The sequence below is a fragment of the Falco punctatus genome (genome assembly GCF_963210335.1).
Source record: "Falco punctatus genome assembly, chromosome: 2".
Classification (NCBI taxonomy): Eukaryota; Metazoa; Chordata; class Aves; order Falconiformes; family Falconidae; genus Falco; species Falco punctatus.
In genome coordinates, this window is record NC_137581.1 from 107,375,288 (window position 1) to 107,400,913 (window position 25,626).

General features: G+C 40.2%; 1 protein-coding gene across 11 annotated transcripts in view; it reads left to right on the top strand.

Annotated features, from left to right (window-relative positions):
- The window catches only part of NRIP1 (nuclear receptor interacting protein 1), an 84,791-nt gene that overhangs the window by 39,386 nt on the left and 19,779 nt on the right, over positions 1–25,626 (top strand). For 5 of the 11 annotated variants that reach the window (XM_080374496.1, XM_080374497.1, XM_080374501.1 and 2 more), the window contains one exon: positions 16,646–16,694. The exons of 4 other annotated variants lie outside the window; for them this stretch is intronic. The gene's annotated coding sequence lies outside the window, so the exon portion shown is untranslated. 2 more of the 11 variants (XM_080374502.1, XM_080374504.1) reach the window with 2 other exon arrangements.

Genomic DNA, 25,626 nt, shown 5'->3' on the forward strand with positions numbered 1-25,626 from the left:
ACTTCCGACAAAATATTTGCAGAGGATTGTTGCTGTGAGTGTTCAAGAGTTGTTGGGAGACCTAAATTAAACATCTGGTTTTACTAGCGAAGTGCAGAAGATGCCTGGGTATTAACTGAGATCTCGGTAGAATAAGGTTATTTCCTTTCTAACTGTATAAACACTGATAATCTATTAAGCCTTCTTCTTGCCCCTCTCCCCCATGGAAAAGAAACACTGTATTTGATCACTTACCTACATTATTCACTACTTCTTGCCCTTAACTGTTACTATTAAGCAGCAATTATAATACACTACTTATATTAGTATAAGAAATCAGTATTTCATACTAGTATAAGTAGTATATTACATGCTAGTATAAGACCGCTAGCTATATTAAGTATACTTGAAACTACTACGCTAATAATAAGGCCTCTCTGCCTTTTCTTTACTTCTGATTTCCGTGACTTTAGTTTAGATGGGTAGAATTCGTACCGACAATTAAGCAGATGCACCTAATGTTTCATAATAGTATTAATTTTCATTTTGGTGTGTTTTTCTGTATAACCATTCTAAGATTTATCTGTGCTAATGCTTTAGCTGTTATTTCAGTACTTAGTTTGTATCTGGTGATGCTTTCTTTTTCATGAAAACACGCTTTTACTATATTAGTGCTAATACATTCGTCTATTAGCACTATGAAGAGCAATTTATCAAATTTTCTCTTTAGTCAAGTAGCTTAAAATAAGTACCCCCCCCTTACCTAATATGCACTTAAAAAAATTGTCGTTGCTTTACTCTATAGCTAGCTCATAAATAGTGTAACAGAACTTAATAATAATGAGAAGCATAATTTACAGCTCATCTCTGTAGGAAAGTCCCATGTGTGGTTCTAGACCAAGGGCTGCTTTGGATGCTGCTGGGAAGTAAGGTCAGCAACATCGGGTGATGTGGGCACAGGACAGTTTTTCAGCTGTTCCTTGTTAGTACCAGTACTGATGGGAGTATCCATGTTTACTCCCAAGAGAATGTTTAGTCAAAAGTGTTTTTGCTTTAACAGATACGGTTTTATTTAATAATGGGGTCTAGGTGGGAAGAGAATACATTAAATTCCACCATCTTTCTCCTCTTTTTTTTTTCTTTTTTTTTTTCTTTTTTCCCCCTGTGCAGAAGTGCGCTGCATATGAACTGCTTTATGCTTAAAGAACATTAACATTGTATGGTCAGAATCAGGAGTTCGAAAATGGCAGAAATAAGGTTGTGCAGACAGACAGTCTGTGCTTGTGTTGTAAAATGCTGGTCCTGTCTTGCAGGGCTCACACGTGCTTGCGTGAGCACGTCTGTGCAGGGAGCCAAGTGGGAGCGCTGCTTCTCTGCGCTTGCTGGCCATGAGAAATGGTAGCTGCAAAGACCGTTTTTATCAGATGGTTAGAAATGAATGACTGGCTGACCTAACAGATGTGACACTGTTACAGTGGCTGTGTTTTGAGCGTATGGGATGCAGGTTGCTGCTCTAGGTTCCAGGTCATGGCTAGGTGCTGCAGAACTGCCCTCCCGGCTTCTGCCTGACATTCTTAGGACAGCCTGATTTGGAAAGTTTTCGCTGGACTGTTGTGACCCTGGAAGAAAGCTGCTAATTTGTGTTTTTGGCTTTTGGCTTCTACTTTTGGCAGGCCCACGCGATGTGTCCCATACTTGGCAGCAATGACTACCTGGCTTGAAAGCTTTTGTTGTGTCTTTAAATCTCCCTGCTCAGCTGCAACATTGCAATATGAGTTCTTTGTTTTTGTTTTTGGAGTTTTCACAACACTTGATGTTTGGAAAACCCACAGTATATTTTTGTCACATTAGATGTTGGATAAACTTAAGAAACCGCGGATGTGGCGTCGTGGTCAGCTGTGCATACTGTGAAAATACTTCTCAGTATTTTCTGCTAGGCTAACATGTTACAATGTGAACTTCTTAAACTGGTCTCTCCTAATCCCTCTTCCTGGTAACTCTGGGGTGAACTCAGAGTGTTTTCTAGGAAACAGTGTAGGACCCAGTACTGCAAAATTGTGTAATAGGCTGAATGACCAAACTTTTTTTTATTTAAACCACAGTTGGCGGCCTATGTGGTGTCCTGTCATTCAAAGGCCACAAAAAGGCCACATTTATGCAGAGATCAATGAACTCACATGTGTGGATCTGCTCAATCTCCATTTGCCAGAGGCCCCGAGGTGGTGATGATGGCACACGGGGTTGTGCCACCTCCAGCCTCCCACTGCCCTACAGCTGCAGAGCAGAGGCCAGCCAGGTCCCTAGGGCAGAGCAAGCCTTGAGACCTCTCTGAGTAACCCCAGGGATTGTTCTGACATCCCGGTGCTGCAGGAATGCTGTGGCCCTCTGTCCAAGCATAACAAATATTTTGTAAACCTTGGTAAGTCTGTGGAAAAGCAGCTCTGTGGTGTGAGTTCCTCCTCTGCTAATACAGAAGGCACCATCAGTATTACTGAAAACTTAACAAAATTGTTAAAGCCTCCTAAGAAGGAGGGTATTTTGGGAGAAGAGCCATGGTTCTTGGGAGTGAGGAGTGAATCTGTTGTAGTCGGAGGTGGAGGGTAGTGTTATAGCAATTGTGACATAACTGCCAAAGCCGTGTCCTTCTCCAGTAAACTTAAATGTGTGCTGTTCGTGTCTAATAGACTATAGTACTTTAAAAAATGACTGCACAAAACCAGACTAAACAAGCCCTCAGTGCTCAACCAGAGAAGAATCACAACACCCTCTGCTGGTATGAGTGGCTGCTTCTTCCCCTTCTCCTCAAGGGCTTGCCTGGCGGATATCCTAGAAATAGTAAAGACAGTTCCGAAGTGCAATGCTGGCTCCTGTTGATTAAGCTAAGGTTATTTTAACCCATTTGGTGGTATTTTTCTTTTTCTGGAATTGTGGTAGTTTAAATCTGACCAGTAACATGACCACTAAAACCGATAAGGAGATGGTGGCGATGGTTTTTCTCCACTCTCACGTGTGGGAATCCATAATACTTTCTAACTGAGTGTACTGAAGGCTGCTCCTGGTTGGCAAACTTACTGGAGCTGGAGGTTCTGTGCACAAATAAGTTTCTGAAGAAAGCGGCTGTCCCTTTGATGCACTGATAGTTGTATTCTATTAATGCTGCCAAATCCATTGGGTAAACTTGTGGTTTCATAGAGTAACCATGTGTTCTAGGGCCTTTCCTAGAGGTTGTCTCTACGTGCTTGCTCAAGTTTTTAGAAAGCCTCTGTGCCACTTGTCAGATGATGAGCAGTCAAAAGCAGCCAGGCTGGGCGATGAATTTATTTATTTGTTTTTCGCCAGTGCGTACAGTCATGCTCTCAAACTCTTTGGTAGGCCTGTTGCATATTAATATCCCTTCCTCTACTTCCTTCTTGGCTCAGGATGACTGAGAAGGAAATCACAGGTTAAGACGAGGAGTGGACACTTTTGAATTCTCATAAAACGTGCCCGATGCCTGCCAGAGCAGCCCTGTGCATGTTCCTGACCTTCCTCCTCCTCTTACCTGTCTTGGCTTCACACACAACTTGCCGTGGTAGGTGCTACCGCTTTTACTCGGAAAAATGATCTTCACCCGGGGTATCTGTGGAGGGTCTGGGAGCGTGGGGCGCCGCCAGGGACCCCTCTGTCCCACCGCAGCCCTGCGGGGCGCAGGGGTGTCACTGCAGTGCTCACAGCCAGCCGGACACCACCTGGGTGCAGGACAGGGATGGGGATGGCGGCGTGGAGAGCTGGCTGAGTGTTCAGTATTAATAACAGCACCGTTCCTGGTAGATGATCGCTTACATAATTGCGTTATGAAAGAATGAACCGTGCTCCTCTCTGTGGCTTATTAAAGTATCCCCTGATCGCTGCGATGCACTGCCTCCTGCATGGGAAGGGTTAAGAGGAGACAACATCCTGTCAAAGACCTTGTTTTTAATTTTGCCTCTCACACTGGCACAGATCCGGCTAAGAGCAGCCCAGATTAGTTCGGAAAACCTTTGAAGAGATTTAAGATGTCCTTCAGCCAGTTTGAAGGTTTTTGTCTTGCAAATCCAGTACAAGGGCGCCTGCAGGCATCTCGACCCTTGCTGTGCTGCTGATGCAGCTCAAGGTCACGCTAACCCGCCCTGTGACATTCAACAACACACACACACACAAAAATTATGCGGTGAAACTGCTTCAGCATTCAGCCAACCAACAACTTCCTCAGCTCCTCACTAAAGGAAGAAGTGTATTTTTTTTCTTTTCGTCGTTTTTTTTTTTTTTTTTTTTTTTTTTTTGGCTTCGTAGATTTTTGCTGCAGGAAATAATCCAGGATTTCTGGTGTGTGTGATGACAAGGTCATTTCTTAATTAGAACACATGTAAAGAACAAAGCTAAATGGCTTCAAAACAGCTTTGTAGTTGATGGAGAGGATTTAAATTATTTAAAGAGATAGTCACCCAAGTATGATGGAAACTGAATTCTAAACACATTAACTCTTTCAGTACTCTACGGTTTCCATATGCTACTCCAAAGAAAATATCAAACTTGATGAGCATTATTGCAACTGCTGTTAAATGAACATTTTAATGTCTATTTATAGTTAGGGTTGTATTATGCTTTCCCTTATCAGAGTTATGAAACCAAGAGTATTACTAGTTCTTTTTTTTTGAACAGTGAAACATTCTGCGCTGGCTAGAGATCAAGACATAGCCACAGGAAATTGCTTCTTGGAGATCAGTGACTGCATTTCCACCACATTTCATATTTTGGTGACTGTATTAGCATAAATATGTGTGTATGCGTGAGTACATGTATGAATTACGGTGCAAGTATAGAGGTACTATTTCAGAACTGCTGCTGGGAGAAATCTGGACAACTGTCCTCAGTACTCAATGTGGTTGCAAGGCATAAATAAGAATATAAAGAAGGTGGATTTCAGATTAGGGAATGGGGAACGAAAGGAGAGAATTGACAAGATAAATGGCAACTTTGCTTAGTTTGAAATGATTGCGAGCTGGCTGGAAAGGAGATGGTGTCTTGGAATGTGAATTTTGTTCCTCAGATTTGTTTGTTTCTTAGACTCGGAGCACCTAAATATTAAAGGCATTGGTGCATCTCTTACCCATGGTCTGAGGTGGTTGTATGTTAATTATCCATCCTTTTAATCTTATCCTTTTTTTTGGTGTTTGTTTTGGCTTTTTTTTCTTCCTTACTTGGTTTTCTAGACTCCCTGGTCTGTAAATGCCTGGGGGATGGTGAGGTGCCTCACCCTTGGGCTTTGGTCACTCCTGCTGTGGGGTCCAGCCTGGCCTGCTGGAGGAGAAGCCAGATTTACCGGGATCTGTGGGATGTGCCCTGTGATTCCAGCACACAGTAACTTTCCAGGTTGGATGCTTAAGAAAATAGTGAGGAGCAAAAAAATATTTGGAAATTGTTTACCAAGGGGAAAAAAGGCCAGAAATAGCGCACTGAACAGAAACTTTACTGGCAAACTTAGGGCTCTGTACGCCCGGAGATAGTACTGCATGATGCATCAGAGAACTGAAATGCGGAGAATTAAGTCTTCCCCCTCTAATCAAAAGTCTAGCACTTACATGAGATTTAAGTTTTCAAGTGTAAATGACGTAAAATTTACTGAGAGTTTATCACGTTGTTGTTTTTGCTCTTGTTTTGTTCGTTGTTTTTGGTGTTTGTTTTTTTTTTTTTTTTTTTTTTTTCCCTGGGGTAAATCTTGTTCAGCTGGAACATGAGGCCAGCAAATGTCAAATGTCAAGCTGAAATGGAGTATGGTAACTAAGAGAGAGATTGTGCTGGCCCGGAGGACTCCTTCTAAGAAGGAAACTGCATTTGCCAGCATAAAGAGGGAAGATCATGCGCTACAACTTCTTTCTTCTTTGGGTTGCTGCTTTTCCTTTCCCTGCACTATCTGGCTTGGATGAGGCTTGTGAGAAGAAAACGATGGAGTGAAACAGGCTCCATGCAAGAAAGATGGATAGGAGGAAACGGATGTGCTCTGTGAAATCTGTATGTTCCTGCCCTTGCCTGGGGTGTGCTGTGCCCTTAATATTATGGGAGACCTAAGCTCACCTGCTAGTAATTTCTAATTTACTGTCCTAATTCATCGATTTGTTATCACTAATTGTACTTCATTTACTTCTGTGTAGTTTCCAGTACCTAAAGGGTTGAAAGGTTGCTGTAATTGGCACCCGCAGCTGCTCTTTCTTTTGACAGGGGATAATTTTGCAGCCTATGCTTTGTGTGACAGCTGCCTAATTGGGCATTCTCCCCTTGTAGCAAGCCTGCCTCCTCCAGCCTCCCTGCTGACAAATGGTGGTGGATTATAGATGAGGACACGCTGACCCGTTCGACCTTGCTGAGACAGCGGGGAGGGGCCTCCTGCTACTTGAGGGAAGCTTTGGGTCATTTAAAGGACAAGGTCATGAGCCAGGTGGGGAAATGACATGATATCACATGACAATAGCCCGATGACACGGTCAGTATGTCAAGGACAAACTCATCAGTATTGATTAATGCTGCTTTTTCCTGGTGTCTGTGCAAAGCCACTGGTATTTCAAAAATACTTTGCTAATTTATTCTAAGTAAAGTGCCAAACGTTATTTTTGGGGTTATTTTGGGGAGAATTTGTACAGTGTTTTCTTCTCGGTACAGATCACGTGCAAAAGCGGTGGTGTTAAAACCCCACCGATGATAATTTATAGGGTTCATCTCGATGTTTTTGGAAAATGTACATCTGCATGTACTGTAAGGAAAATGCCATGAAGGTGCATGACAGAGCAGAACTTAAGGAGGAGGAAAAATCCCTGCTTTTCAAATCCAGAATTTCACATTTCATTCCTACTTGAAATGCACGTGTGTGAACCCTTATGAAAACACATGTATCCACATGTGTGCGGCTGCCTGGAATGTGGGAAAAGTGCTTAAATAAAGACAACTGAGAAGAAAAGTTGAATCTAAATTGAATGTTTAAAGAAAAAGTCTTGTATTAGCTCAAGGGCAATACAGTTAAGATAATGCCATGCCTATTTCAAGAACTAATACAGTATCCAGCGATGCCAGGCAATAAAAAACTGCTAAGTGGGTTTTTGAAAATGTTTTGAATACAAGTGACAATATTTTGAGAGCATCTTCATGTTGCATTTCTATGCTAATAAACTTCAAGGTAAATGAACAGCTTGTTTGACATTTGTTATGTTAGACAATAATAAAATGCTTTCTTCTGGAGTAATTAGACTTGATAGATTGATTATGTTAAGAGGTAAAGATAAATGTAATCAAAAAGAAAACTCTTTCAAAGGGAGTTATTGCCTGTTTTTGAACTTTAATGCTGTCGTTCCTGTTTAGTCAATGCCTAATGGTGCATCTTGCACGCGTGCATGTGTGCGTATGTGTGCAGGTACACACATGTGTGTACAGACACATGCACACCCCTACAGACACACGCCGAGTTTCTGAAACAGCCTGTGAAGCCGGGAGAGGAGTGTTCACCTAGGAGCACGGTTCCCATTTCTGTGAGATCTGATTTGTTGTTGGAAGCTGTTGTGTCTGAACCTCGTCAGTTCACCAGGATATAATTTTACTCCCCTGAGGTAAAAAACCGTCAGTGGTAAAGTGTGATAAATTAGTTCACTCAAGTAGATGCGCGTGCGTGTGTACGTGTTTAATTCTGACCTTGCTGTGCATGTGTTTAGCTGCTCTCAGTGCCCGAGTCAAGCCTGGTGGAGGTTTAATCCTGTGCCCTTGTACACATATACTTGATTAGTAGTTGTGGTTATCTCAGCAGAAGACATTCTGCCCTCCTCCTTGTATTGGTCGGGACCTGGGCATTGGGGAGTCAAGTCGAAGGAGAAAGAAAAGAGATTTTGCATTAGTATTCTATGAAAGCCTTACTGTCTGCAGAACAAATTGATTGCTACAGTGTACCTGTGCTTGGCACCACTGCTGTGAAAGAAAGGTATGGTTGTAATCTGTTTTATTGTATTACATATTGTGACACTCCAAGAATGTTTTAACATTCGGCTCTTCTATGGCACATGCTAGAAGTCTATAAAGAAAAATATGTGAATGAATGAAAAGTATGCGAGGCTGCCGTATCGTATCGGCAGCTTTGTTTACTACAACGAACTAAGTAGCCCCTGCTAATGAGACAAATTTATGTGCCAATGGCAACGTAAGGAGATGGATAACTGAATTCTCTGTATTGTATTCACTTGCTCCCATCTGTGTCAGTAGTTGTTAAGTACCTACACAGATAAAATTCTAATTAACGTTTTAAGGGGGGGGTTGTTTAGCCTTTAGCAAGATGATAAATGTGAAATATACTTGAACATGGATGTGTTTGCCTTTTTAAATGGAAGTGTGTTTTTTTCCCTAAATCTGCTGCACTGGGTTCTGCATGAATGGGGAGGGGGGAGGGGGGGGATGTATGAAAATATGAAAATCTTACATGTGGTGCTATGGTAAACAGAACAAGAACAAAGCTGAGGAAAAGCCTTACAGGATTTGAGCCTTCATCTTTCCCCCCAAATAATGTGTAAATATGCACCCGTCTTTTCATGAAGAAGCTGGTGCTCTTCATTTCCTTAACTCAGTTGCAGACTTTACACAGTTGATTCTCTGGTTTTATAGGTGCTCAGCTAATGCGAGCTGTGTGTTTGGGAAGTATGAAGTGCTCCATTAATAAAACTCGGGCTGTTTCACAGAGAGCTGTGCTTAGTGCTTCGTTCTTGGCATCACTGAAGTTGTGTTGGTGATTATTTGGATGTTTGCTTGTGGTCACTCTAAAACATCTGAAGTATCTGCTCTTGTCATGCAGACATTCCTGACTAATTAAGTTTAGGACAGGTGGCAGACTCCTCCTGGGCATTTAAACCTGCATGTAAACCTAATCTAATAACTTGATGAGAAAATGAAAATCCATCTTTCCTGGTGTGTTATCACCATGCGCAAGCCACAGAGGTATTTGTGAAATCCTCTCTCTACTCTTTGTCGTGGCAGGTGACGAGTGAGTGAGTTGCTTTAAGGAAATGGGGGACTTGGAAAATGCTGAGGAGCAGTCATGCACTATAATAGTTACTTCTGTCATACGGCCTTGCCGACTTAAGATTAACACTTTATAGATGTGCAGTATATTTATATGAGTGTACCCTTGAGCTTACATTTTACACCTTGCAAAGAGTGTGAATGCAGCCTTATGCATGCAAGTCGTTGATCTTCAAGATCCTGTGACAGTTAAGAAAATTTTGAAGAACCTTGGATAGGGAAGCTCTGTGATGTGACTACTCAAATATTGATTAATTACAACTAAGGAGTCAAAACTTAATTATTCAAAGGAATTATTTTGTGAGTGAGCTATTCTTATCCTGGATATATATATATATATTTTTTTTTTTTAAATAGAGACACGTGTTGTAATGATAAGAGTCGGGAAAAACAGTTGTACAGTTTACACAGCAGATCACAAGATGAAGGGAATTCACAGTGTTTAACAAGATTTTGGAAGTTAACTGCAGTAATATGGCAGAAATGGTTAAATGTTATCTTAGATTCTGTACTGACTTTTTGTAGATTTTAACCGGTTAGTGGCAGGCAGTTAGAGTTCTGAAGAAGGTGTTAGGTAAATACAGGGCAATACTGCATTTCAATGCAATTAACTTTTGTTCATAAATAATTCAACCTATGACTTTAAATAAATGCTTAGAGGAAAAGAAAATGACATGATTAAATCCAAGTCCTTGAAAACATTTTACCAGTCAAGATTGCTGTGACTGCTCTGAGACTTTCTATAATTCCTCTTTTTGAGTAGAGCAAGTTCTGGGAGTTGTGGGGGGGTTCGTTTGTTTCTTTGTTTGGTTTTTTTTGTCAATTATTAGTGTCTCAGTACAGATACGAGGTAGACTCTTTAGAGCATAGTTAAAAGAGGAGTAATGAGTATGTTTTCTTTGATATCTCCATTTTCCTAGTGCCATGGAATATATCAGCTTGGGTAGCATGTGATTTTTCTCTTTGGTTTTGTTTTGTTTAGTTTTTTAATGAGCAATAGAATAATGTTTTGCAGAATTGAAACTTTTACTGCCACCTTATTGAATGAGCATGCCTGATAACACTAAAATCTTGATGAGAATTTTGGAATATAACTTGGCCTGAAGTGGACTGATATATTGGAGTGGTGGGTGGGGTGGGGAGGGGAACAAAACCAAAAGCCCAACGAAATCAAATTGATCAGGTTTTAAAAAACATTTTGACTTCACGCTGAAGGTATGCAGTTGATTCCAGCATTGGTTAACTGTATAACATTGCCTTTTCTCTGGAAATAATTAAGTTTTAAGTAAGCATTGGTGCTTGAGCGTATCATAAGTTTGGGCAGATTTTAGAGGCAAATTCCAGCTTAGGTCTGTTTTTGAAAGATAGCTGTGCCCTGCTTGAGACTGTGAAATGCCTGTTCGCCATCGCCACCCGCATTCCTGCTGTTCCCATGCTTTACCATAGTAAAGAAAAGAGGAAGCTGAGATGTTGCGTAACTTCTTCTAAGTAAATAGATTTTCCGTGCAGATACTGAAGGTAGCCTTAACTCTGCCAGTGCTGTAGCTACCAGATTCCCGCTAATGCTAACGGCACTTTTGTAATTAATGGCCTTGTGTACTGAACTGAGACTGGTTCGAAACCTCTGGAGGGAATTATTTGGCTATTGTGTTGGTAAACTTTCCCTGGAAATTAGAAGTGTTGCTGATAACTCTGTTGGGGTGATGGGGGAGGATTGTACAAGGCCTTGATGAAATAGTATTTGGCATCTTTTTCTTGATCACTGGACAAAGCATCTGCAGCAGCAGTGTGGGATTGAATGATTTAAATGAAGCCGTTAGTAAAAATGTGATCAGTCTTACTTGAGGGGGTGAGCGTGGTAGGATAAGAAAGTGGAAATCTGCATCTAAGTTTTTGTGTGTTTTTAAGATGTTCTCATTGTAAAACTGTAGAAAGAATTGGGACCTGGTCTTGGTTCTAGCGTGATTGCCTATTGCCATTGTGGTAAATGACCTAGAGTAGACAAGATGAATACATCTTTGTCTAATCTTTTCTCTGGAAGCCATTTGAAAAACCTGGGGCATGTTAAAAGTTCCAAACACCTTTTTTTCCTTTACGTGGATCTTTGCTTCTGGAACTTCAACAAGAAGTGTCACTGACTATTAGCAGTTGGAAGGTTTGTGATACTTCCCCTCCTCCCAGACTTAGATGTTTTGTAAAGCCAGTGGCAGCCACTTTTGATCTGTTTTCTCTCACTTTGGCAAAGGGTATGTGTGGCAGGTATCTGCAGGTGCTACAAGTGGACGAGTATAGGGAGTAGATTATTTATTGAGGTTGATCAATTTGGAAACTTGCAGTTTCTGAAGTTGGAATTTGAGTTTGTGGGAACTGAACAGGGAAAATGCTAATGCTGGTTATTAAGGGATGAATATTCTTCCTATGCTTTTTGGCTCTGTTTAAATGGGAGGCAACCTTGTTTCTGTAGTCTTTAGTTCTAGTTACTGGTGCAACTTGCAGAGGATGCTCAGTCAGGCTTGCTGTAATTTGGCATTCCAGAGCCTGGGCATCATGGAGCAGTTAAGCACATGCAGAAGAAGCTGCCCGTCTGAATTCACTTGCTGCTGAAGCTTCAGCCACCTTTCCTTCATCACTCTGCTTCTGGGATGGACCTCTGGAGTGTTTATACATTGGTGTGCATATGGATGAACACAGCCCCTGTTCTAGCCCACCCGAGTGATCCAGTGCTGTGAATGTATTGCAGCTGAATTGGACTAGTAAAAAGCAGATTTTGACAGCTTTCTAAAGCAAGGAAATAAAAATGGACCTGTTTGAGAAGGAAGTGCTTAGACATGTATACACGCTTATGTGTACTTCACTGTGAAAGATCCTTGCTTCAGGATAAAAAGGACTTTATTGTTCTTGGTTAGGAAAGGTGCTGAAAGTGGTCAGTGGATTGGAAGACCTGCTGCTACAAAACTACCTGCTAATGATGTGCAGTGGTCCTTCCAGTCACCTACATAGGGCTTGCCTGGCTCGTGAGGACTGTTTTAGCATGTCAGATCTCTGAGAAATAGGAAAAGTTGGTGGAATTATGGTTTTGATCATTCATCTTTTCAGCTCAGTACTGATACGGTGGTTTTCTTGGAGAGAAAGTTGTTTGAGGAGGTGCAGTGGAAAACCTACACTGACTGTACTTGACTGACACACGTTTCCTCTTAAGCATGATGGCAGTGCTGGTAATTTTTCTTATTTTGGAAAATAAAGGCATTTACTGTGGTGTCCTATTCCTTCAGTAAGTCCCATTGTTTCCTCAAGTTTGGTGTACTCAACTGTTGCTCTGCTTCACTAGTAGAAACAAACAAACAAGCCACCAAACAACAACAGAACCCCCCCACCCCCAAACTGTAGCGACAGAATGTCTTGTAATTAAAGGGCCAAAATGAGATTCAGAAAATCTTTCTTCCTTGGCTGTGAAAATGGACTTTATGTGACTGTGGGCAACTTGCTTAATCTTCCCCTGCGCTTCCTGTTGTTCATGTGTGAAGTGGGAGTATTCCAAAGGACTGCTGTGATAACGTTCGCTGATGTTTGTAAAGCATTCTGTTTTGTTCAGAGGTGGAATAACTTTTCTTTTTTTGTGGTGCCTGGTAGCCTCCAATGTGGTTTAGATCCACACAGCGCATGTAATGAGAGGTCCTGGTGAACAACAAAGGAGTGAAATTACTGTGATCAGTCTGTAAAGAGCAGCAACCATCTAACACCAGATATTTAGATGTCAGATTGAAATAGGTGTTTGGTAACTGAAATGCCTTTTACTTGTCATTAGTTTGTGAGTGGGGGCTTTTATGGTATTGAATTCTCTAGTTCACTCAAATCCAAAATAGTTTGGGATTTTCTTTTCTAGATTCCTGTAGAAGATGGATAGTCTATGAAAATCCCTTCTATAGTTAGTAGTGTTGCCTACTGTCTGCAGCTTGGTTGTGGAGTATATAACTTTTTTTTTAATTACGGAGTTTTTAAATGATGGTTGTATATTGCATTGAAAAAAAATGGGATGCTTGGTCAACATCAGACAATTTCATCTTCTCAGCTTCTCTATCTGTGACTATCACTTTAACAAAGAAAATAATTTCATGGAAGGGTAGTTCAGATACATGTTTGGTGTAATTTGCAAGTGTGGACTCTTGCACATAGTTACAGCTGACAGAGTACAGTCAACGGAGGAAAAAGTCTCTTATCAACAGTTCCCTGCTCCTGAGAGCATTTCTTCTGTTCTCCACGATTTATGAGGTCACAATGTCAAGGGTTTTTGTAGCATTTAGCTGGTCATGATGGAGTGCAAACCAATCTGAAATTAAAAATGGCTGGATGAGCTTTACTATGCAAAAATTAAACTAGTAATCAAATTTGCCAATCAAACAAAGAGGCTGTTTAACAAGAGGGGTTTTAGTGATAGTACCTAGAGTGGCAAAGGTTTTTGCTTATGTATCCCTATCAAATAGCCTGGGGTTTTTGGATGTGCATTAGGAAAACTGTCATAAATAACTATCACCTTTCTCATGATTGATATCTGTGAGGAACGTGGATCATGCTTGCTCTGGGAAAATACCCATTTGCTTTAAAATAAAGTAATTAAAGGTGAATACAAGAATTTATGGAAAACACGAGAAAGGTGCTTTCAGTAATGTGTTACGTTCAGATGTATTAGCAAAAAGGAGGCTGTTACTCCATGTGCTTTAGTCGGTCATGTCTTACTGGGTAGCTGACAAAAATAATTTACATTCAGTGCACACTTTGCTTCTCATATGTAGAAGTGAATTACAGGAATAGTTTCATCTACTAATTTTCGTTTTGGAATCTTACTCCCATCCCCAACAGAAGTGGAGCTTTTAGTCTGAATGGTGCATAGGGAGTAAGTTAGGATTTTCCTCCCTCCCTCCCTTCCTCCCTCCCTCCCACCCCTTTCTCAACAACAGATTACAGAGTCAAGATGTTTTAGATCTTCCAGTCCTCCCTCTTGTTTCGTTGGTCAAGATCACAGTAAAAATAATGTAACCCTCTGAAGATTCTGACTTGCCATCCATATGCATTGTAACGTGATGTTTATTGCAGTTCAGTGGCAATACTTCCTACAGTGGTAGAGAAACACAGCTGATGTTTTAGGAACCATGCTGCCTAGAATTTCTTCTCTGGCTTTGTATGTGAATGAAGCAAATTGCTTTTGTATCCTTCCACAGTGTGCAGTATCCTACATCACCTTGTTTATGCTCTTCTTTTTCTTTACTCCTTGGGACTTCACACTTGTGAGACAGTGTCCCAGGCAGCTTGTATAGCTTCACTTCTTCACCTGCCATTGATGCTTTTTTTCCTTACGCTGACTTTTATCCTACAGCCCTTCCTTTCTGCTTAGTTATCCCTGTATCTTTATTGTAGTTTGTAAGCATTTTGGGGTTGTAGTCTGAATTTACGGGAATATAAAATATTTTACAATACTAATTATGCCATGCAGTGTTTCCCTGCAAATGTCAAGCTCAGACAGACATTCTGTCATAAACCTGGCAGCATATAAAGAAGACAAGTGGAATTTGCATCCCAGTAGGTTATTCTTGGTAAGCCAAACTGTTAACCTTCAGAAGTGCTACAAGCAAGCTCTGGGTTGCATGATTTACTAGAGAGGTACCAAAGGGACTGTGGGAGGAAGGGTTAAGTTTGACTTGCAATAAAACTGAAATCAGAGGTAGACACAGTAAATCAAATCCCTCTGATTTGAGGAGTAGGAGGAGAAATTATGTTCAAAAAAAAGTGAAGAACTTGCAGAATTAAGCCTGCTGTTTGGACGCAGAAGGTTATTTTGTTGCGGCAGCTGAGGCACAGAAAGCTTCCTTTGTTCCGTTGAAGGAGGTTTGGGTTTATGTTTAACCAGTCCCTCAGACAGGTACTTTCTCTGCCTTCACCTTCCTTCTCAAAAGTTTCCTTGTTCGTGTCATCTTTGGCACTGTTCGTTGTCATGATTATAAATAAATAAATAAATAAAATGTTGTCACTGAAAAGAAGTTTCCCTAGGAGCAGTATTTCCTTTCCTTCTCTGGTCTTTCTTCCATCTGTGCCTTCTGAAGTGAAAATGGATTGCATTGGGGTAGGGATGTTGTTATTGTTCCAGCCAGGGGAGGGAAAGAGCCATCACTAGATTTTTAATTGCAGCAGCTCAAGATTAGGGGAGTCCTTTGATGCAGTATTTTAGCCCTTCTACATTATATTTTGTCCCTTCCTGTACCCTTTTTTTCCATATAATTAGTCTTTGTGTTCTGCTAATCTTTTAGTCTGTATCACTCTTTCCTTCTCCTCCAGTCATATGTACTAAAAGAAAGGTGTCAGGTGAAAACTATTGTTACAGCAACATGTATCATTACATTGCAAAAACAATAAATGCCTTTTTTTTTTTTTTTTTTTTTTTTTTTTTCTTTTGTAAGAGAGGAAAACATACATATTCTGGAGGCCAGTGTTGCTTTGGGGCTTCATTTAATTGTTGTCCAGTTGAACTTGTATTATGTATGTACTCAGCATCTCACAGGTGCTTTATATAGTTCATATAGACCGTGATGAGAGAAAGGGAACAAACAGTACAGTGTGAATCGGGGAGGAAAGGCAGGCAGCATACATCACTTGTGTTTTGGCTTGTGGTTTTGCAGGAGGTATTTTGGTGGATTTGGATTAATTTTTGCTATGGTGATTTACTGTTGGTGGAGAGGAAGAAATAGCCTCCAGAGTGCAGATGATCTTCGCCTGGGGAGCAGTGCAGGAGCATAATGGAATTTCCTGTGTGCGAGGTGCCTGAGTATTACAATAAAAATGAGTGTTTGTGGAAACAAAAGGGTAAGGAAGAAGGACACAATAAGTGGTTAGGCTATGTGGGTAGAAATGAAAGAGTTATTAATGACTGTAGAACTCAGATGAAAAATTTTAAACTTAATCTAGAGCAAGCAAAAAACAATTGAAAACTTGAAGTAAAGGGTTATATGGTTAGAGTGTCTTGAGGGGAAGGATTACAGCTGTGTTTTGTGTAGTGTGGAAGGGTCGTTGGATGTTGGTAATGTTACAGAAGTGTGGGTTGTAGGTAGGGAACTGAAAAAAGTCTAAGTGAGAGTAACTTAAGGATAAGAGTGGGAAAAGATGAATATGGTTTTAGAAAAGCAGGATGAAGTGTCAGGTGTTTGTTGTTCGTTTTGTTTTGCTTAGTTTTTTGAAGTCATCATGGGTAAATGGGTAGCAGGGGTGTCAGAATAAAGATAATCCCCTGATGACAACTTTATCTTTTTTGTTTGTTTGTTTGGTTTTTTTGACAAAGCTGATAGTATTAACTGGGCAAGGAGAACTATACCCTCTCTGGTGTCATACCTTTGCCAGCTTGCTTAGCTTGGTTTCACTGTAACAAGCTGACCCACAAGTATAACCAATTGAGGGAAAACTATTCTAGTCTGTTGATACCTTGTTAAAAAGCAAGACGGGCTCCTTTTCATGAGCTATTACTTAATTAACAATGACTTTCCTGTTACAGTAGGAATAAAATTGTTTTCCACCGTAAGTTTCTGCATCCTGATTATAATGTATTTATTTTTGGCAGGGTGAAGTGAAAATCAGATTCACAAAGATCCAGCACTGACACTTGAAAGGTACGAGTTTCTGCCCCTGAATTTGGGAAGAAGTTTATTAACCTGTATTTTTTCTAACCCCAGGCATGGAGTGGTAACTTTATCTAATTTACACTAACTTTGGTCCTTATCCTTAAGAATTCTGAGTTGGAGGGTGGCTTGTTTTACATCCCCAGATAGTTTTTGATCTCTTTCTCCTGCGATGGGTAACTAGGGTGCCAAGCTAACAATCTGCTAAAAGTTTCCTGGGAAGCTGGAGATGTGATCACCTGCCCACCAGAACTTCTGGCCTTTTCTCCACAAATGGATTTTAAACTGTGCTTTAGAGCATAAAGTCATTTTGAGAGGACTGGATTTTGGTGGTGGGGGGTTTTCTTAGTTTGTTTGTTTGCTTGTTTTTTGTCTTGTTTTGGTTTGTTTTTTTCCCTGCCTGGTGTTTCTTTGCTGCCCTTTTTTAGCTTGTACCTCCCTATGAAGTATGATTGGCTTTTGCATTAATTTGGTATTTGTGAGTCATCTTGTGGTTTTGTAAGATTCTATAGGTACGTATGAGCCTGAACTGCTGTTGAATGAAACCACATTAATGTAGTATTCAGTGAACTTCTTTTGGTATCACTCACTGATGAAATTTAGCGACAGGGGTTGAACAAAACCCACCTTCTTCAGCTTTATGACAGGATTCTTACGAAGACATTAAAAAACAAACAAAAAATTATTTATTTTTCTAAAATAGAACACAGGCAGTTGATGAAACTTATCTTCAGGTCGTTGACAATGCCTTACTATATAATGATTCAGAAAATGCTGGAGTAAGTTATTGACGGCATATTGAGCTGGGAAATGACTCTTCCAGATATATCAAGGAAAGAAGGCTTTATATAACACAAAGGACATGAGTTGTGACCTGTCAGCCATGCTCAGATCTCTACCGTGGCAGATTAAGCTGGAAGTAATACCTAGCCTATCAGCTGAGTTGATAGAGTTGTGGTTATGGATAAGACCTATTAAATAATAACTTTATAATATGTGATACATGGCTTAAGCTACCTTCGTGAAGTTTCATGTGTTTATTTACCAGATTCATAACTTTTAGGTCTTTTGTTTTGTGGCTGTTACCCAACTCTATATATATACTTTATCAGTAGACATGAAGTGAACAGATTAAAACTGTTATTACAACTTTGAGATATATCCAGGGAGTTTTCACCTCCCTTAAAGCTGAGGCAAGATACACAAAGGCAAATTCACCACCTACCTCCCACTGCCTTTCATTGTTACCACCATCTGATTTTGTTCACTGATGAATTGGTGTCGGACTTCCAGCGCATGAGAAACCAGATCGCCTGCTATGGTTGGTGTGTGTTGGAACAACTTGAGGAATGGGAAAGCTGGAATGACTGATCTTGCACATCTTGTTTGGGAAAGGGAATCCTGTGCTGTGTCCTGAATAGTAGAAAAATATTCAAATTTTAATGTGAACCAGTTTTCTTTTCATAGTTATGATGCTTAAACTGGTGATGTATTACTGGTTTTCAGTATGGTAGATGCCCATCTATCGTGCATAATTCTGCAGCCTTAATACATGTTGCATCAATTAGACACCTGTCATGCACGAATTTGCACGTATGCATAATCTTGCCATTATTTTGTTGTCCTGTTGTTGATCCATAGATCTATTTACGTTAGGAAAAATAAGTTAAAGTATAAAGTCAAAGGACTTACTATTAAACTATTTATGCATGTGATATTTTAACACTTTTAAAAACTTTGTCATTTCACACATGTAAATACAACCACAAAACTATATTTTTTTCCTTTAAAATAAATAAATAGTACCTTTACAGAATTGGGCATTGGCAGCCATCCAGTGCTTCAGGATAATCCATCGTTGTGTGCTACTTGACTACTAAATTGACCAGAAGTGCTCTCTTCTTTGTGTTAGCTGTCATATTCATTTTTGTTGCTACATTGGCAGTTTGTCACTGCTTCCTTTTAAAAGACAGTGCACTTGAAGTGGTGTACGTTAGGGTCTCTGTGAGGAAAGCTTCGGCTCAGCCTGTTTGAGCTCTCCGAAGAGGAACAGAGTACGGTTGGGTTTCAGACATTTCCTCCATGGTGTCACAGTAAGAAAGAGATCAAAACTGCCACTGGCTGCTGATAGCAGCCTGTCATATCCCTGCCACTTGAAAAATGGGGAATTCGGTCCAAAATGTAGAACTAACAGAACCCCCTTGCTTCTGCAGGTTATGTGTGTAAAGAGTGTGAACTTGTATTTAACCAGGAAAAAAACAAAAAACAGCCCAGACAAAAAATAAAAAAAAAACACTGCTGCTGACTTTTTATTAAAGGTTTGGTTGTGATGACTAAATAAAGTTGGGATGTTCTTGGGGTTTTTTTAGCATAAGCATGAGAGAAGACCTAACATCACAGTGAATGAACAGTTATTCACTCTAGTATAGCTCAATTAAAGTAAAAGCTGTTTCACACATTTGAATTTTCGTATGTTAGTAAACTTAAATAAGCTATATGACTCCAAATACACTTGCTTTAGAGTTTGAAGTGTTGGATAGCTATACTGCTAATAAACTAATGTGTTTCCTAGAATGTTGTTTGTTGTGAAATGTCTTATATACACATTTTAATGTGTTCTTGGCTCTCAAAGCAGGTTGCTGATTTGTTTGTGGATGTTGAATGAACCTCTTTGGGTTTTTTTCTTTTTTTTTTTTTTTTTTTTCCTATTTTGAATCACACTCATTGTCGGGTTGTTTTTGGTTTTTTTTTTTTATTTTTATTTTATTCCTTCCTAATACTTCAGTGTACTGAGAAGCTTTATCACAAAGTAGGGAAGATGGAAATTCCATTGGGGGGTGGGATAGCAGGGATACAACATCAGGAAAACACCAAACATCCCGTTTTCTCCTGTCTTTCTGAAAGGGTTTAGGAAGGGAGGCACTGAAGAAGGGCAGAATTGTATTGCCCTGAGGTCTACAACTTAACTCAATTTGATCTTAAACCAGTGACTGTTTTAAGATCTGATGAATCACTGTCAGGGCTAAAAACACCTATACCTGTTGTGCTAGAAGCTCGCATCACAGGCTTCTGGAGTGATTTGTATCTGGCTGTAGTACCTCAGGCAATCCTATAGCTTAAAAGGGTGACAATGTAATTCTTGTGAAGGATGCTTTCAAAAAGGAGACAACTTTCTAAAACCTCCCTTTGTTGGTTTTTTGTGGTTTTTTTTTTTTTTTTTTTTTTTCATTTAAGGCCTTTTCATTAGTAGCTGAGCCAACTCAGTCGCACAGGTAGAGTGCTGGAAATGTAATACCTATTAAAAATTAAGTGGGAAACAGTAAACAAATGTTGAAGTGCAGCTGAAACAAGATGCAGGAGAGTGTGTGATGGCATGAAGGTTTTACTGGCAAAGTCTGAGGTCCCCAGCATACAAGTGGGTTACGCAGGTCACCCCAAATGAGCACCAATAAAAGCTTTAATACTAGCGCTAATGGTCCTATTTATAGACATAACTCTCTATCTAAATATAAACAGCTCCCAGTCATGTCTAGTCTCACATCAGAACTGTGCTGATGTTGAAAGTGGGGATTCAGAAGTAAAAGTACAAAGCACACTATTTGTTAAATTACTACTTACTACAACGAGCATCTAAACTTTGTGGCAGTGGTACACCTTTGAACATCATATGACGTTGTGTCACCCAAAACACCTTTTCTTCCTCTTATTTAAGTGTCAAAAGGTATGTCTGGTGACCGTGACCTGTAAGCTAAATATTCCTTAGCATGTGTTTAAAGCTTAGAAAATATATTGGTGGGTGGGTGGGTGGATGGATGGGTAGATCAGTAAATGACTTTCGTTGCTAACTATTTTCAGCAGCTGAGTTTTAATGAGACTTTCAACTGTTGCTACTGTGTTTAATCTGCTCACTTACTCAGCATTCAGCATTAAAGAAGCTTTATAGGAGGTAAATTTTGTCCTCGTTACAGAAGAGGTTAGTTTGATTGATTGTGTTCTGTACAGACCTTGTGTCGAGGGGATTTTTTGGGTTTTGTTTTTGGTTGGTTTTTTTGTTTTTAATTGAGAAATATATGCTGTGTGCACAGATAATTAGGATAGATAAGTGAGTGTTGTGCTTGGAAGTGCACATCCAAATATACAATTGCTATATTAAGATAAGTAACTTGGACTGCATGAAGTTAAAAACTGAAGTCCTGATTCTTTAGCAGTGGTCTTACTGTCATGTCCTGTAGTGAGTGAGTTCTGCTTTCGGGTTTGTGATTTAATAGGTATCAGCACACAGCTGAATAGAGAGAAAAGGATGGTGAAAAGTGTTTTCCACTTCCGTTTAATGTGAGGCCTCTTCCTTAGCTTACTTGATATGCTGCCTGACATCTCTTGTCAAATTAAGTACAGGGCAGCTGTTCTTAAAGGTAGGGGATACTTAAAACATGTAAAGTACCAATGTGAAGAAAATGTAGTGTAGTGGTATTTCTGGTAAGTGTACTAAAAAAAAAATATGTCCAGGAGCTTTGATCAAATGCCAGCTCTTACATCAGTCCCCTTTGTAATCTTTCTTGCTGATCTGTGACCTTGACCTTGTGTTTGTGTTTGTATGTCAGATCTATTTTAGGGATGGACAAACTACATTCAGTTTAATAGGATTTATACTGCAGCTTCACAGGATGCTTCAGTAAAATATAAAAATAAAAATACTTGTATCGGTTACTTCCAGTCATCTTTTCAGATTTCAGAGGGCTTGAATACATTGACAGTTTTTCGGGTTTATTTTTAAATTCTGTTTAGGAGATGTTTCTTAAAAAGGCATCTTTATCTCACCGATGAACTCTTCTAAATTCAGCACAGGCGTTCTGCCTGGAGGTGGGCTTCCCTCTTTGAGAATCTCACTGGTGGCACTACTTTCATTTGGCGTAAGTGTAGTTCGGCACTGAAAGGAGTAGGAGTAGTCCTAGGTCTTTGTCCTTCCTCATTCCACGCCTGTAGTCACGTGTTCCCACCTGGAGAGCTGAAACAACCACTGGACAGTATCTTTAGGATTTCTTTTGAGGGCAATGAGGTCCTTAGTCTGACTTGCCTTGTAGGAGCTTTCTGAAGGAGTGCTTGTGTCAGTGCCAGGAAGGTGTTTGTTTATGTGTTTGCATGTATGTGCATGTGAGCACCTAGTTTAAAGCTGGTTTTCTGTGTTATGCTTCACCCTCTTTGGCAAAATCAAGAATGGCATAAATGTTAAGGTTTATGTATTTGAAGTGGTGGTACAAGCACAAGCAACTGCATATTCATAGACCAAGACAAGGCTACACATTTTGGCAGCAGATTCACACTTAAATCAGCCAAAAAATCATGTGGAACCATGTTTTCGTATACATTTAAATGTGCAGCTTCTGAACTAGTTTATTTATTACAAGCATCGTTCTTCACGGCAACTGAGATGGGCTTTTTTTTTTTTTTTTTTTTTTCTTCTAGAAATATAGATGGAGCTCACTAGCAGCCCGTTGGGCTCTGATGCGCGGGTGCTGCGGGTGTTCAGCAAGACTCTTCAGCACAGGCTTAATTTTAGACATATGCTAACATGGCAGTGAAGTCGGTCAGTGTAACTGACACTTTGGGCATATGGCTTTATAAAGCCAGCTTAGTGAGGTTGTTGGTTTGACGGGAAAGATGGTCCCAAATTAGCTAATAGTTACGTGTGAGTATGGAGTAATAGATTTATTTTTAATAGCCTTTTTTTGGAGGGGGTAATTTGTTATAGGTATAAAATCACGCGCTTTCTTCAGAAATCAGTCGTACATCTGTTGTTCTGCTTTAGACAGTTTTTAAATGGGTATGAACACCTGTTGCAACTTTCTTGACATTAATGGAACAAGCAGTAACATGTCTTTTTTTGCTGTTTTGCCATTAATTCCTTCATGCAGCATTCATGAAGGACAGATACAAAACATATTAGTAAGAGCTCTTTTCCACAGCTTTGTGATGGGGTATTATCTTTCTTCTTAAAATGCTTATGTTCATCAATATAAAATTTGAGAAATTACTTCAAAGCGTATGCCCTTATATTGAGGGGTAGTTAAACACTTCCCCTTGCCATCCATCCGCTGTTCTGGAAACAGTTTTCATTGGTTTTGAGCTACGTCAGTATTTTAATTGTTCAGATTTGACTTATGGCAGAGGTTGAGTTGCAGCCTGGTTCCTAATGTTTGAAAGTATTATTAACCAACCCATCATCTTGGTATACCTCTATGTGACTTGAAAGGCTTTTAGTATTTTACTTAGGAATTTGTTATGAATGTTTTCAGGTTAGGTCTGGCATAGTGGTAAGATGAGGACATTGTGACATTCTTTCCAGGATGTTGTTAGCTTCTTCTCCCCAGGTTTTGCTGAAGTTTGTTCTTACGTTGATGTTGTACCTCTAATTTCACTTGGGTTTATTGCTGCTTTTGGGAAGCAAAAAAAAATATCAATTTTTTTTTATTATTATCGTAAATGAGCTAGTAGAGACCTTGTTGCTAATGCAGATTTTTACTTTCTCACTTAACTGAAATTATATGGGCCTTTCCTGTGCCCGTAACCTTTAGAAACATCATCTACAATAAGCTGAAATATCCCATCAGAATAGAAACAACATTGTCCTTCCACTCACTTAAAAAACACCACCAAATCATCTGGGCCTTTAACATGGATTTAGGGGTTTTACATATGATTGAATACTGTGCAACTGTGATCTTATACTTCACTTTGCTGTGGAAAAACTGTGTATTTATGTTTGGTTAGCTGAAACCTATTCCATTAAAAAGTCTAGAAAGTGGCTGTCATTCATAACTAACCATGAGATGCTCGGTCCCAAGCGGAACACAACTACTGCTGTCAGTAAAAGCTGTGCATTACTTTTTAGTGCTAGCAGCTTGGCCTCTGTGAAACCAGTTCTTGGTTAAAATAACGTAAAGTGATTTATTGTCTGACAAATCACCTAACATGTACAGTTATTCCAACAAATCCTAGAAATACACAATTGTATTTAGTGCTGTAGATACAGGCATTTATCTTTAGATCCCTCCAACAAGCAGAAGGTCAGAGTTGTGTGGAAAAGCATTATCTGCATGCATTGATCATAACTCAAAAGCATGATTGTCCAGAAGGGGACATTGATTTCTTCACTGTATATTAATCAGGTTTCATTCTTGGGGAGTTGATGTAGAGTTAAAATGCACAATCAGTGATTTGGTTTTGTAGGTGTTGGAGGGAATGGGAATGTTTTGTTTTTAATTGCTTATTTATAGGCAGGTGGCTTACAAAGATTAAAAAGATGCATCCTCTGTTCTGTTGTACCTACAGTATATTATCTGCTTCTTTATCCTGGAAACAGCTCTTGGTATACATTTTTGAGCCTGTTTGCTCTTGGTGTTTTGAATAAGAAGACTCAATTACCAAAAGCCTTTCTGCTCACTGTACTTCTGAGCTTTGATCCACACACTACACAAGTTAGTGGAGATTTAGGGATATGTGCTATTTCTGAATTCCTGTCCTTACTGGAATAGGATAGGACTTTTCTGCTTTATCATTTAGTTTCTGCTCTTTCTTTTTTTCAGTTTTAGATGTCAAATACTCCATTCCTTCACAGGTGGCACTTGCAGGTTGAATGTCTATTCCTCTTCACGCTGCAGCTAGCAAAGGGTTGGAGGAGAGTGTCTTCACAGTTCACATCTGAGTGTTAGCAGATCCCGATCAAGAAATTAACGTGGAGATGCCCTTCACATGCCTATTACAGAACAAAATAGAACTACTCCTCCAGTAGTATTTCTAAGAACAAATGTATGTGACAGATATTTTAGTCAATTCCTTAGCAATCACTCAGTTACAGGGGTAAATTGTTAGTTACATGAACAGGGTGGGGTTTTCTGTATCTAAGAGTGCTTATTTTTGTGATGTTCAATTCTTTCAATTCTTTTACTTGTTAGATGAAAAAATATTAATTTAAGGTAGGCTGACATTAGCTATTGTTTGAAGAGTGCCAAAAGCATGAAAAATGGCCATGAGTGATTAGTCTCTGAACTTAGTAAAACTTTGTAGCGGTGTATTTTGACATGCAGGGCAGATTTGGATTAAGCGGTGTACAGTGCTTGAGTGTACTTGTAAACCTTGAGAGCTGCTACTAAGGCTTTCATAAACTCAGCGTTCATGGCCCTTGTGTCTATCCCTCATTCCCCCCACACACACACACACACTTCAGCTGTTTTGGAGGTTTGGTTGGGTTTGGGGTGTTGTTGGGTGAGTGTTTTTTTTTGTTTTGTTGTTTGAGTGTGGCTTTTTCCCCAGTTTTTCCCCTCCTTCCCGGTAGGTTTGTGAAGTAAGCTTAGAAAACGTGAGTCCCATGTAACTTCAGCAGAAATGTCTGCCTGCAGCCTTGCCTGAGCTGTGCGCTGCCTTCTGGAAGAGGTAGCTGAGGTGGACTGAGCACCAGTATTGGGCGAGTCGTGGCAGACAGCGCTGTTTTGAAATACCCTGCTTCTCAGGGCAGGCTGACCTCCGTGGGCTCCCTTGCTGCTGGGCTGGGCTTACCCTGGCGCCCGCGGGCTCTGGGCTCTCACCAATACACGTCAGCCTGCAGTGCAGACATACATCTTTCTGCGAGCATCGCAGCTCTCGGGTTGCTGTCGTTCACGCTCGTGCTGTCCCCTCTCAGGACAGAGGTGTGTGTCAGAGCTAGATGGGTGTTTCTTTGCAGTGTGCTTCCCCAGGGCTGGGTAAAAGCTGTGATGTAGCCAGTCCTGCTCAGACTTTTGGTCTTTCACGGGAAAATGCTTTGCCACCTAGTTTTAAGGCGTTCAGACTCTCTCCTCGCACGGGCACAAGCGTGCACAGCCTGCCTCGCCGCCTCCCCAGAAGGCTCTCTGCAGAAATATGAAAATCTCTCTGACATTTCCGCACC